The following is a 14,454-nucleotide window of genomic DNA, read 5'->3' on the forward strand; positions in this document are numbered from 1 at the left end:
GTGTGTTTTGGTATGTTTATCGGGGATGGCCTGACACTACTAGATGGCTCCTTGTTGTAGTTGCCTTGAGGCAGTACAAACTTAACCATTATCAGTGTCAAAATAATGAGAAACATTGATTGAAAAGTGTCAGAAATTGCTCTTTCATGTTGGCATTCAGGTCTACCAGCAAAAGTAAAAAGAGACTTACTCCACTGTTTTCTTGGTGACCCTGTGAAGTTCTCAAACAATTAAAAGTAGACAACTGACAGCCAGTTCCTGTTAAGTCGAACTCTAAAAATTAACAATCACAAATAATTAGGAACTCCCAAGGAAGGTAGTTTTTTTTTTTTCACTAAATAACAGCATATATTTGTCCTTAATTTCTGTCACAGTATTTTCAGTGTTTTCATTTTCAGCAATAAATAAGGTTACTACTTTGAAGAGTAAACTGGATAAACTCAGTGTTGAGGTTCAAGCAAAAAAAAATCAAATAATGTCACACCTCAAGACTGCATCATTTCAGCAACTTACCAGTAAATGAAGCTGTTTTCTATAAAGTTCATGTGTTTTTAAGCACCTTATACAGACAAGAGGCTAAGGAGAAAAAATATTTTTGTTTGTGGGACCTTTTCAGAGTGAGTTCTGCAGATTTTCAGTTCACTGAGGGTGGCCTTTATTTAGCAGATGGTTTATTAACTTCCTGAAGGTAGGAAGTGCCCAGGTCCTCCTGCCATAGGTCCATCATTGAGCAAACTAGTGTTCAGTGTTGGTTCTGATTTGCTTTCATACTCATGTGAAAATGAAGCCCTATCTTTTGTATCCAGGTCTTCTTAATATCATGACAGATATATCAGTCTGTACCTCCTAGAGTAGTGATTTAAAGGGATTTGTTTTTAATTGAAGTTACTTCAGTAGAAAGGCAGGTTGAGTGAGCAGGAGTACTATGGGAAATGTGTTAATATATGATAAAGATACTGGGATCACTGTTTTATTAGAGTCTCACTGTGTTATGTGTATTAGAAACCTACAATAAAATGTAAGTGTAATATTTATCTTGTTAGTTGTCTACACCTTTCCAATTAAGATTTCCTGACAAGATTTTCATGAGACTGAGACTACTTTGTGCAGTTCAGAGGTAGTGAAATGATAACTGCAGATCACTCCTAGGTATGTGCCTTTTCATAGAGCACAGCCTTTTTAGGATCTTGACCTCAGATACTGGGTAAAACGTTGTAAATTTGTGAACCAGGGAGCACAATTTGTTAGTCTATCTGCCAACCATTGAAAGTTCAAACATTGCTACCAATTCAGAAATGTTATGCATGTCAATTGCTGTGGCAAATTCCATGTCTTGTTTTTAACATGGGTGCAGTCTGGAGGCCTTCACATGTGTACTACTCTAGTTAATCTCTGGATCATTTTCATGTTCTTCCATGAAGAGTGGGTCCAGCACTGCTGACTAAGGGGGCCACAAGGCCAATACTTGCATGCCCTTGTGTGACTTTTTCCATATAACCTTAGTGATGAGACAATTTTGAATCTTTCTCTGAAAGGCAATGAATGAAGCAGATCTTCAGCTTTGTTTCTGAGAGAAAATAGGAAATGTTTACCAGTATGGACTGAAAGAAGATAAAGAATAACAATAATGTCAGAGCTTAGAACCCTGTACTGAGCTGCAAATTACTCTGGATTTATATGAGCCAAGAAGAGGAGACAACCCTAAACAAGAGCAGCACTGTCAAGCCCATACTGTGTTGACAAGAAGTTCATCAGAGACTGTAGGCTGGAATTTTAAGTGAAGAAAATTGTAATTATCTCAGTCCTTGAAGAACTGGTTTACCATATCTCCCTGTTATCTTAAGCAAGCTTGTTAATTTCTCTGTTGGAAATTTTTCCCTTCTTCAGCCTAATTTGAATTTCTTGTTCTTTTATTCTAAGGTTCTGCCCTGCCCCCTTCTCTGCTGTCTTGCATTTCATAGACAAATTCTCCCTTCATTAGGATGGTGAGGTGGCACAGAAAGGCAACAAGCCTTTCTTGGTACAGAAAGGCAACAAGCAAGACTTAAGGTCTAGATCAGGATGATCAAATGTGACATTATTTAGAAAGTCTGTTTCACCTACACGAGTCCAGGCAGATGAAAGAGAACTATTTCAATATTTCAATACACAAATGTAATGTTTGGAACGCCTGAGTTTCAGATGCTTCCTTCATTGCTGACGATTTGTGCAGTTTTGGGCAAGACCTGTGCAGCCAAATCCAAAATACCACCATCACCTTAAGTGATGTTCAAGATATGGAGAGTGGTCACCGAGGTTTTCCTCAAAAGAATCTTTTTCATGGTCTCCCAGAAAAGAACACACCACTGCCTTATCTTCTTTTTTTTCCCCCCCCATTTCAAGCAACAACATCATCCAGAAAGAAAACCCCTGCAGAGGGGAAGGCACTTGTCAGTAAATCCCCATCCTTCCACCACAGCCCCAGGAACCAGCTGGGCTGCTTGGGTCCCTCTCTCTCAGGCGTGTTTCTCCCTGGCTTCACACGCATAGCACATGTGGCTGTGACTTTGCCTTTTGCATTCCCCAGCCACCCATGATGGAAGCTACTCTTTTACTCATGTACCTGTGGTGCTTTTGTTCTGAATCTTTGTCCCTCAGTTTCCTGTCAGGGAAATGAGGTTAACAGGAGAGCCCCAGTAGAGTGCAAGCTGTGGATGGCCACGTTTGAGTTTGTAGAGTGCTCGAGCAGTTCAATGCTGAGTGCACTCCAGTATCATCACAATGTCCAAGTGTCTCACCATCTTGAATGTACTTGAGAATAAAGCATGAGAGCAAAACAAAATACCTTTGATTTCTTACTTAGTCAAACCCATGATGTAGTTTCCAGAATCTCATAGGCCAGCTGAGCCTGGTCTCAGACCAGATCACCCCAGAGGGTATCTACCAGTAGTGCTGTCTCGAGGGATGGTCATCTCAAGAAACAATGGGCACAAGTTACTCCTGGGAAGATTCTGGTTGGGCACAAGAGCACATTTTTTACAAGGAGGACAGCAGCCATTGGAATAACCTCCCCAGAGAAATGGTGGATTCTCCAGTTTTGGACCCTAAGGTTCAGCTGGATAGCATACTAGCCCATGGCTAGACCTTGTTTTTACCAAGAAAGGTTGGACTAGATGGTCTTTGCAATCCCTTTCAACCTGGTATTCTATGATTGTGTTCATAACAGTCTGAGTCCCACAGGCTCACTGGGGATGGACGGAGCTGCATTCCTGTTTTTCCCAGTTGGCAAGTCCAAGGAGAGACAAAGGGAGAGAGATGCAGTTGCAGGAAACAGCGCTGCCTTGTCTCATCACCAGTGAAATGTGGAATTGGGCAGCACTGACAGCACTTGAGACCTGGGAGGACTGAGAAGAAAAATGGGATTATATTGAAAACCTGGTTGGCAGGAGTGAGAGCTGCTCTGCAGTCATGTGAGGTTCACATTGTTCAACCCCCAGCACAACATACAACTTTTGAAAGTGAAATGCCTTAAAATAATTAACTTTGAAGCAAGAACAACAGTTTTTGCAGCTTCAGGCCTCTAGTTGTGAATGGTTACATTCAGGATGGAAATTTTTCAGTGAGCTTTCAATTTGCTTTGGAAGGAGAGAGACAAATACCATTTGTGAGTGACAATTTTGGGTTTCTCAAGAAAGAACCAGGGTTAGCAGGTAGATATAAAATCACCCATCAGCCACATCACTAACCTCAGCAAAATCCAACATTAACCAGTTTATCCCTGGTCACACTCAACCACAAGACAGCTAGTAGTGAAACACTTTGGGCCAACAGCAGTGCAGTGGAAGGTGGAGAATTTACCTCAGGTGCAGAATTTGCCTCCTCAGTCAAGACTCTTCCAAAATTTTACCTTGGTGAAGTAAACAACTGCATTTTACTAGTTGTCATGTGCCTCACAATGATAATAATAAATAATATTTATGAAGTAGGACTTTCACCTGCTGTGGATTTGTCCTCAGACTTCCCTGTGTGAAGGAACCTTGAAATAAATGATTTCCACTCTGGCAAGCACCTGGTTTCAAGCAAAGGTGAAGCCAATGAATGAAATAGTCAAAACACCTGACTCCTTTTAGGTAGGAGGGAGGGAAGCAGTAAATAATGTTGCCTTAGAGCAATTTCTCCCTTGTCACGCCTTTCCCCTTGCAGTTTGCTGCCACTAATCACTGTGAGCCAGACTGTGCACGTGGAAGAATCCTTCAGACGGAGTCAGTGGGGCTGCTCATGTGAGTAATTTGCAAAGCACTCAATCAGGGCAGTCAAGCCCTGTGGTATTAGACTCATTTTGGCTATAAATTCCCCAAGCAAGGACTTTTATTCTTGTCTGTAAAACAGTGGATGCAATTCTGGAGCAGTGCTTTTTTTTTATTTTTTATTTTTCCTCTCCACAACTTCTCATTTCTTCTCACCTTTTCCTTCGCGCACACAGAGAGCACTAAGAGACTCAGATAAGCAGCAGCTTTGACAAGCAATGCTAACATGCCTCCCTGCTCTGAGCAATTCCTTTGGGCGATTTAGCAATGCCACTCTGGCTCTCAGCATTTCTTTCAAGTCAGGAGCCCCACTGCTTAGAGCAGCTTGGGAAAGGGAGAGCCCAGGTGCAAAGGCAGGAAAATAGTTGTGTCCGTGGCTGGCAGGAACAGGAGAGTCTGGTTGTGCCGGTGAGTCAGCCCAGCAGCTCGCTCCACTTGCTCATTCCAGCCACACACAGGCAAGTGCAGGCAGGGAAAATTCCTAGCTTTGATTGTGAGGAAAGGGCCTGCTTATGCCACCACAATAAACTCTGTTTTCCCAGAATGAAATCTCACCAGGCGTAATTGCCAAAATCCTGGGACGAAATACTCCTGCTTAACCCCTGACACGTCTTGTTCTTTTCACTGGGAGAAAAGTACTCGCTCTTGGTTTGGTGTTTTGTTTTGTTGGGTTTTTTTTTAAATTCAATTACCAGCTTTGATGTGTCTAAAATGGGAATAATGGCAGAGAATACAATATCTCCTGTCTGCACTGCTACCTATACACTTGCATATAAATAGCACTTTTGTTTCATGGCTTGGAGTAGAGGCTGAAGAGACATACTGACAGTGCAGCAGCTCTTTTCCTTTGTAGTGGATCTAATAGGCCTGCAGTATGAAACACGCTGCCTATGCTTTGCTTCTAGGCTGAAACTCACTCTGTGCAGAGGTCTAGCAGAGGGCAGAGGCCCCACTTAAATCCTGCTGAGCCTTCAGAAAGGCTTTCCATGTTCACCTACGGTAGGTGTAAGGATTCAGACAGTTTTGCATTCTTTTTGTGGGTAAAGGCATGTAAATAATACCTTTATGACTCAGGTATGTCTTGAAATATGCAACCTGATGGCAGAGAGTTCTGCTTTATTGTGCAGATATTTGTTCTGAACCACATGGCTTGTAAGTCATGAAATATTAATGGCCATGCAAATCTTCTCTTCTGTATCACAAGCTTTTCTGTGTTCCTGACCCCTGGCTTCCTTTAATCATCTCCTGGGTGTGTGGTCTGTTACTATTCTGAGATATCTTGTGAACAGGGGCAAAGTAATTACTTGATCCTTGCCTGCTGCAAGAATCTTTTTGAAAAGAAAATTGATAACTTCAGAGGCACTTCCTCCTTGCATTAAAATCAGCCCCACCTGCTTGCTTCACAAGATTTCTCTTTTGGTGGCCTGAATGCAGACCTGCAGTGTTCAGAGCTATTTTCATTACTATAAAAGCACCATTCTTGGATCTCCTGAGTTGTCATCTGCTCCTCCACAGATTAATTACAATTTTTGGTCAGATGTTTTCTCCCCTACTGATTTTTTTCTGAAGGCATCCTTATAAATGTGCTGGGTTTTTGTGGCTTGTTACAGGAATGATCTTTCAATGACCCTGTTATTTATAGGGTTATCTTCACCATCTCCCTAATAATTGGAGGCTGGATTAATGCCTGAAACATGATTTTTTTTTTTTTTTTAAGAACAACGGCATGTATTTTTGGCAGAAATCTCCTTTTCTTTCTCTACCTGTTTTCTAACATCCCAAATACTAAGAATAAGGGCATTTCCAATGTGGGGAGATATGGAAATGGTCCTTATCTCCCTGCCAGACATAGGAGAGGCTGGTTTGGTGCCTGGTCTGACAGCCAAAGGAGAAGGAGATATACAAGCTATATGGCTAGGGAAAGAGAATACTATCCATGAAAATGCATTTCCCATATGGGAGCTATTTTAGTGAACCAGTGTGATGAAAGCACAGACATGAGTGGGTATTTGTACAAATGAGCTCACAGTGGCTGCCAGGTGCATGCTGTAACACAGGGGCAATAAGGACCACACAGTTTAATACAACGTTAGTAAATGTTGACCGACAAGTTTTTGGTTTCTGGAGCAATTGTGCCCAAGTTGCAGGAGTCAGCAATGCAGCACCAAAAACACTGATCTGAAATGAAGGGTTTATACAGATCAGGAGGTGGAGAAGACTAGCTAAGGTAAAAACATTCATTACCAGAGCAGAGATAAAGGAGCTGGGATACCTCAGGTGTTTGTAATGGGCCACTTTGCAAAGCCTGGGATGACACTTAGGAACCTTTCTGGGGCTCTGCTGTTCAGACCTCCGTGTGTGCTGTTTCTGAGGATCAGGTGCCAGCCTGGGAGGAATCCACACCCTGGCTTTTAAAAGGTGCAAATACACCCACTTCACCCTTGATTTCATGCAGCAGCAGGTGCCTATGAGTCTTTGAGGACATGGATGTCTTTCTTTCACACTTTCCTTGGAGCTTTCTTTCCCTGAAATGACCTCAGTGACTTCTGGGCCCTGTGAGAAGGGCAGACCCACAGCTTGGCTCCCACAAGTGGCTGCTGTGCAGCAAAGTTACTTGGTGGCTTTAAGCCTGGCAGTCTGGGAGCCACCCACACAGGGACTGTTCCCTGTGCAGGGAGCAGCAGTTCCTGCACAGGATGGTGGAAAGCTGATGTGCCAGCAGCTGGTGGGTGCTGTGGCAGTCACAGAGAAAGCAGACAGAGCAGAGAAGCAGAACACCCCTCCTGGCCCATCTGCAGCACGGTGGTGTCCCACCACAGGGTGACTTACATGAGCCTAAATGTTGGTAATGAGCCCTGCTGCAAGTCTGGCTAGCCTGTAGTCTGCAAAGGTGACAATTGCTAACTCAGGTTCTGGAAGGAGGTGAGCTCTGATCAGCTGAAAGGAGCAGTGAGTAATCCTCATCTACCTGGCTCTGTACCCAAACTGTGAGTCATTCCAATGAGCAACACCAAAAGTGCTGACCTGCCCATCTCATGCTCCTCACTTGAGACTCCAAGCTCAGCTGCAGCCTTGGTGTGCCTCAGGGCTGCCTTTTGGGCAGAGGGGAACCTGGGACACTGGTTTTACTGAAACTTTACCAGTGGAATAAATGCTGTTGTAGGATGTATGTGTGCCAAAAGAGTCAGTGTATAACTAGGAAGCCTTCAGTGGGATTTCTGTGTGTGGCATCCCTGCTAAAACTGCAGAATTGGTTTTGATTTAAAGAACACTTTCTTACCTGTTGCCATGAAGATTTCAGCTGCCCTTCACTCTCTCCTGTGCACACCAATGTGGCCAGCTGTAACTGGCTGGACCAGTGTGCAGTGACTGGGCAGAGGAGCATGTGGGATTCTTGCTGGCTTAACCATGCCTCTGTGTTCCTGGGACAGCATGAACAGCCTCTCCTGTCCTCCCTGCTCTGCACCGTGCCCACATTGCAGGGTGGGATGGTGCCCATTGTTCCTCTTCAAAAGGCTGCTCCTTTGAGAGCAAAGTCCTTGATGTCCTCACTTGGCTTTAAGCTCCACATGTGGTACTGGCATGTTGGGATGATGAAAGCTGTTTGCCTCTGGTCTGAATGCAAGGCATGGGCTGGCTTGGCTGCATGCAAAAACTGCACTGTTGGGTGTTTTCAGCAGCTTCCCCTGGGTGCGTGGCACTATTTAAAGTGAAAGTACTTTGATTTGGAAGAGGCAAGGATGAAGGTGAAGGCTAATAATGGAAGTTTATAAATGCAGCTGCCACCTTAGCAGCCTGTGCCTTTCATGCTGTCCTTCATTTACTCTCCTGGTGCTCTCTCCCCTTTCTATGCTCTGTTGTTTTTCCTCCTGTGAGCAAAGTGCTGCTGAGAGTAACTGGGGTAGCTCAGTTTGATCCATTTATGTGCCTATGGATATAGAGGGGGCTGTCATTTAACACTGAAATGTGTGAAATGATCCATGAAACCTCCAGGGTGAACCATGCTAAGGGGCAGACTTTTATAATCCATGGATTATACTCTACAATATATATATATTATAGAGTATATATTTAGAGGTCATGACTAATATGGGAACCCCTCTTTTAATAGCTTCTAGTAGAGACCCATCCACATAACATTCCTATGTGGGTGGTGGCTGTTGGCACCAGAGTGGGATGACTGACTTCAGTTCTGATCTGGGCTTCTCAGCTAGGCTCCTGCTCCTCGTCAGCTGCAGGACGTGGGCAGCAGTAAGGGCAGTCAGCCTAGATCATAAGAAAAGTCTGATACAAACAAGAACTTTTCTCCTCCTCTGTTATCTGCCTGGGCTCTCCATGTAGGTGGCTTGGTTGGATGTGAACCCTTCAGACAGCAAAACCTGTGTGAGGTGAATGTGACTCACACTGAACACCTCTTAAAGCCCACAGCAGGTGAGGAGATGGTGAGATCCTGAGTCCTTTTCCACAGCCTTGAAACGGGACCATCCCTCCTCCTCTGCCTCTGAAGCTTCTCTGTCCCTCCTGCCTCTGCTTTGCCAAGTGCAAGTCCATCTGGAGGTGTCCAACAATGCACACACACAGCTGGTTTGCACTGAAACCTCGTGTATTTCACAGATAGGCTGAGCTTCCCCAGTGTAGCTCACTCATTGCCCCTCAGATCCCTGGGGCCCTCCTCTCTCACAAGAGCAGGGGCAGCTCCTCTGCCCCAAAATCTTCATGAAACACCACTCGCTCAGAGGTAGGGGAAGGCAAAACAGAGTGAGTTCCACAGCTGAGCTCATATTCAAGAAATATTTCAAGCAGTCTGTACATTTCTTCTACTTATAATTTATTATTAACAGTCTGAGAGGAAGAAAAATAATTCATTAAACAATCAGTAAGGCATTCATAAGACATTATTGAGATCAGGTCTCAGGGAAACACATGAGCCTTCACAAATATTGAGTTTTATCTACTCTGTTAAGTCATTTTACATAGGAAAGTGAAACTTAATCCAGCTGCTCTGTCTCTGTAGCTACTGCTCAAGGGGAAACAAATTCAGATCCACTATAATCTGACTAATAGGGTCAATATCACCTCCCTCTTATCAGAGGGAAAGGAGCAGTTTCATCTCAGTTTCTGCAGTCTGCCCCATGCTTATCTATTCCCTGGTGGCCAGATATCAGACAGGACCAGTGAGAGGAATCCCCTTCTGGGGGCTGGAAATTAAAATGCCTTGCTGTGAGACCTTCTCCCTTGCTGCAGGCAGTTGGCAGGTGCTTTCTTTTCCAGATGGGAGTAGCTTGTACTTGAGAGAAAAAGTTTGAGAAAGTGCAATTTCTCCCACAGCTCGAATCTGTATTCTTGGTTTGGGCAGCATGGAAGCAGCAAGGCACTGCTGGGTCAAACAGGCACTCAGGAAGCCCCTGCTCTCCCTCCACTAAGGGACATCTGGTTCTGGAACAAACATTGCCTCCAACCAATGATGGATGATTTGGTTTTGTTGAGAAGCTGAAGCTCACCCACCTCCTCAGTTCTCACCCCCATACGTTGCTTTCTGAGCCTCTGTCATTTGCTTGTGCTGTGCAGTGATGATCCTGTATGGGAAATGACTTTAAAAACATCATAAAGATGTTTCTGGGAGCAGTGGAGTCTTCAAAGGAAAATTCTTGGGAAGCTGGAAATATGGTGGGAGGGAAAATATAATCTTTCACTCATTTCAGATGAACTTCTGCCTTCCTTGAAATTCCTGTGAATTTCAAAGCCTTTGATAGTCATGAAACATCAGAGGAGCCTTTATGCTTAGCAAAACGTGTGTGAAAGCAGTGCTGCTTCTGATCCCGCCAGGAGCTGCTGCACACCCCGTTCCTCTTCCTCGTGTTTGCCTTCCCTCAGCTGATGCAGTCGATTTGCGTTTGTCTGGGTGGCCGTGGCTGTGCCCTTACTCTGCCCTGTTGGATGACACCAGAGCAAAACCCAATTCAGGACTTGCCTGCATGGCCAGTGGGCACCCCAGCTGCTCCCCATGGGCCAGCCTGGATGATCCACAGGGATGGCTGCCCTCTGAGCCCTGGGATGCCCTGCCTGCAGCACAGTGCACACTCACTTTGGTTTTTTCCCAACCTCCCTTTACAGGATCAGGCAGTGAGGCCACGGCACAGGGATTTCCTGGAAGAGCTCTGATGGCACCAGGAACAGGTGGCAGATTTATAGGCAGGCACAAATCACAGGTCACTGAAAAGGACAGCACAACCACCCAAGCTGAGGCAGCCTATCCTTGGAACAGGCATAGCCAGTGGGCTTGGGTGGGGAATTTCTTCCATGTAGCACATCCAGCCACAGGAGGCTATGCAGGGAATGCCATGGAAATGACAAGAGCTCCAGAGCTGGAATATGATCCCCACAAGCTGCTCCTGAAGAGGAGCACAGATCTCTGTGAGTAGGTACAGGCCTCCCGCTTCCCACACCCCACTTCCCAGCTGCTTCCAGCAGCGCTCATGGTGCTCTATCATGCACTCCTTCCTGAAATGAGGCTGCCAGAGAACAGCATCTGGGCAAGAAAAGGGGGAGAGGGAAGACCACAGAGCAGAATTCCCAAGGTTAAAGTGACTTACCTGTTTTTCTACCTGGGTAATGGTTATTCTGTGAAGACTGATGCATTCTTGTCCTCACTCAGTGGGAGGGAATGGGCTGCTGGGCAATGGCAGGTCCAGGCTGGTCCCCTGGGGCTGCCCCTGCTCCAGCTGGCTGTGATGTGCCCCTGCCTCATGCTTCCCTTCCCTAGGTGCCAGCCAAGTGGAGAAGCTGCAGCCTAAAGGGGCAGGACATGGCATGGGCACCCCCAGGGAAAAAGTCCAGGGAAGCTGAGCTGGGAGAAGGCAGTGAGAGCACTGAGGAGCCCTCCTGCCACCCCATGCAGGCTGCAGGTGAGCGATGGTGTGCAGCTCTGCAGCAGTCATTGCTTACTCACTGTGGAGCCATTGCCAGGTGAGATTTGCCTCACCTCTCACAATTGAGGGCTTATTTGTGACCTGCCCAGGTCAAATTCACCTCCAGGTATATCTGGTCCATGTGGATTTGAGGGCCCTCACAAAAGGGCTGTCCATGCTTCTCTCTCATCTGTCACTGCATCTGTTTTCTGGCATTCCAGAGATTTCCCATCCCAGTTTACTTCCCCTGCCCCCTTTTGCTGCTGCTTTGTACCATGTTGCTTTTCAGAATCCCATTTGTACTCTGCCTTGCTCCAGCATGCTCCCTGCCTGTAGCTGTAGGTTTTGTCTCCAACAGGTAACTTCATTACTCTTAAGCTGAAGAAGTAGTGGACTATTTTTGGAGTAATGTCATGTGTTCCACAGCGAGTGAAGCTTATGCTTTCTGCTGGAGCAGTGTTGAGAAGAAAATTCCTCTTGATGTGAACCAAATGTGGTTTTTGAACGTGGGATTGGCACAAAGTACACAGGCAGTTACTTCCTTCAAAGATTAACTGAACTAAGGAGTAGAAAAAGTTGGTTTGTTTTTTTTTTTTTTTTTTTCCTGAAGCTACCTTGGCTGAGTTTCTGCCTTTGAACAACGGTGTTTAGGTGCTGGGTAGGTGTGAGACACAGGTATGTAGGCAGAGCTGTCATGAAGAGTCAAAGGCCTTGATGACTTTTGGTTAAGATATGCCACAGAAGGAGAATGTTATGACTGGAGTTACATGGACCAAGGTCAGCATAAAACTGAGGCAGAAGGCTGCAAATAAAGCAACCACGTTGTTCTGTTCTTCACATGACTAATGAAGCATCACTTCATAATGCTGATTGTCACTGCCAAACACAAATTTAAGCACAGCTCCTGTTCCCACCCTGCAGTGTTTATCACGCCGGTCCCCTTCAAAATGCACTCTGCACTTCTGCAGAGCCTGCAGACGTGATTTAATGATTAGCCAAGGGCTATGCTGAGGACAAAAGAAGCTATCACCTCAAATTACTCCCCACCCCTTCTGTGGACAACATGCAATGATTTTTGACTGAACTCTGTTTGAAACCCAGTGTATACTGATTTCAACCCAGAGAAGAGAAAGAGTACAGCTACATGTGCAGCTACAGCAGTAGAGCTGCCTTGACATCATGCTGCTTGTTACTGAAAGTTCTACTAAATATGACTTTTTAGTCTATGATAGAAGTGTCCAGTATCTGAGGCAAGAGGAAGGAAAATTAAACTGAAACCTGGCAGCACAGCAGGGTGGTTTGGAAGACAAATCCTATAAGAATGAACAATTCAGGAAAGTGTTACTGTAAATGAAGAAATGAAAAACTGTGGACTAGCCAGAAAGTGCCCAAGATAAATTAGAGGGCTGGGTTATCAGCTGTATGAATTTTAAAGATAAGTGATGGATTCTGCATCTGGGATGGGGCAAACTTGAATGATGTGTGCACAGAATGGGAAATGAGAGTCTGGAGAGCAGTGCTGTGGAAAGAGACTTAGAGGTCCTGGTTGATGGCAAGTTGAACAAGATTCAGCAGTGCCCTGGCAGCCAGGAGGGCCAGCCCTGTCCTGGGGGCATCAGGCACAGCATCACCAGCTGGGCAAGGGAGGGGATTGTCCTGCTCTGCCCTGAGCTGGGGCAGCCTCACCTCGAGTGCTGGGGGCAGTTTTGGGGGACACAATGTAAGAAGGGTATAAAGCTCTTAGACAGCATCCAAAAAGGGGCCAGGAAGATGGTGAAGGGCCTTGAGGAGCAGCTGAGGTCACTGGGTCTGTTCAGCCTGGAGGAGACTGAGGGCAGACCTCACTGCAGTCACAGCTTCCTTGTGAGGGGAACAGGAGGGGCAGGCCCTGATCTCTGCTCTGGGGTGACAGTGACAGGACCCAAGGGAATGGCCTGAAGCTGTGTCAGGGGAGGTTTAGGTTGGATATTGACAAAGGTCCTTCACCCAGAAGGGTGATTTGGCATTGGAAGAGGTTTCCCAGAGAAGCGGTCACAGCATCAGCATGACAGAGTTCAAGAAGTGTTTGGACAGCACTGTTAGGTATGTTGTGGAATTCTTGGGATTCTCCAGTGCAGGGCCAGAAGTTCTGGGTTCACTTTGATGATACATGTGAGAAACTTCCAACTCAGGAACTTCTATGATTGAAGGAAAAGTCTTCTAAAGAACCTGAATTATTTTGGGATATTGGTCTACCAGAAGACTAACTCACAGGTAGAGCTGCAACCCCCAACGATGATTCTTAAGCAGTAAAAATCAAGGAACTATTGGCCTTGCAATACCCAGACAACCACCCACCACCTAACTGCTGTCAGCTTCCCCACCTGCAAGATCAATGCCTTTTCACAAAAACCCCCTCTGGAGCTTCTCATTTTTTCCTGACTCTCAAGTGGAGCTTGGGTGTCTGGTCTGTGTGGTGGGTTTCAGCTGTTCTGGAACAGAGGTGTAAGTAAAATTCCAAGTGTTTAGCAGATCTCTCTATGGAGATAGCTGGACTTGACGCCTCTTGCAGAGCTCTGGGAAAGGGAAGGAGCAGCCCCAGTACAGAGGGGCAGGCAGCTCCTCCAGGACTGGAAATAGGGAAAATCATAGAATGACATTTCAGTTGCAAGTAAAAATGAAGTCCTTGTTTTTAATCTAATGTGGTTAGTTTCCTTCTTCTGCCACACAAGAAAGAGATTTCAAAAGCACATGGCACTAACATGTCTGGGCACCCATTAAACTGGTATAAATAATTTCTTTACTTTTGTAGGGCAAAGTAAAGCACAACTGTTCCTTGAAAGAAGAGCTGGTTGAAGATTGCACTCATCCTGCAGTAAGTTTTAGGGGGATTTTTTTCCTTTGTAGCCCAAACACAGGTTTCAAGTCTTTTTACAGGAGAGATATGTGCAATGTCAGTCAAGTTTATTTTGATTTGCACTTTTTCTCTACAGATGCAACAGAGGAAACATCAGACAATCATGAGGCCCCATGGATAGCTCTCATCTCTGACAAAGGAGTGGATGCAGGTGATCTTCTCCCTTCCCCCGCAAATAAAATTTAATCAGAAATTATCTGTCTGATTTCTAGTGTAGCCAGAAAAGATCAGATGAGCTTTCCCTTCACTGAAAACTTCAGCCACTTCTATTCAGCCAGTAAAAAAAGAGTGATTCCAGCTCTAGATTTCCAGGAAATGACCAAGTCTGGTAAGCGGTATTTGGAGGAAATGTTGGGGTTTGCCT

The sequence above is a fragment of the Melozone crissalis genome, unplaced genomic scaffold (assembly GCF_028551555.1).
Source record: "Melozone crissalis strain CALT ecotype California unplaced genomic scaffold, PUWL_Pcris_2 ptg000027l_1, whole genome shotgun sequence".
Classification (NCBI taxonomy): domain Eukaryota; kingdom Metazoa; phylum Chordata; class Aves; order Passeriformes; family Passerellidae; genus Melozone; species Melozone crissalis.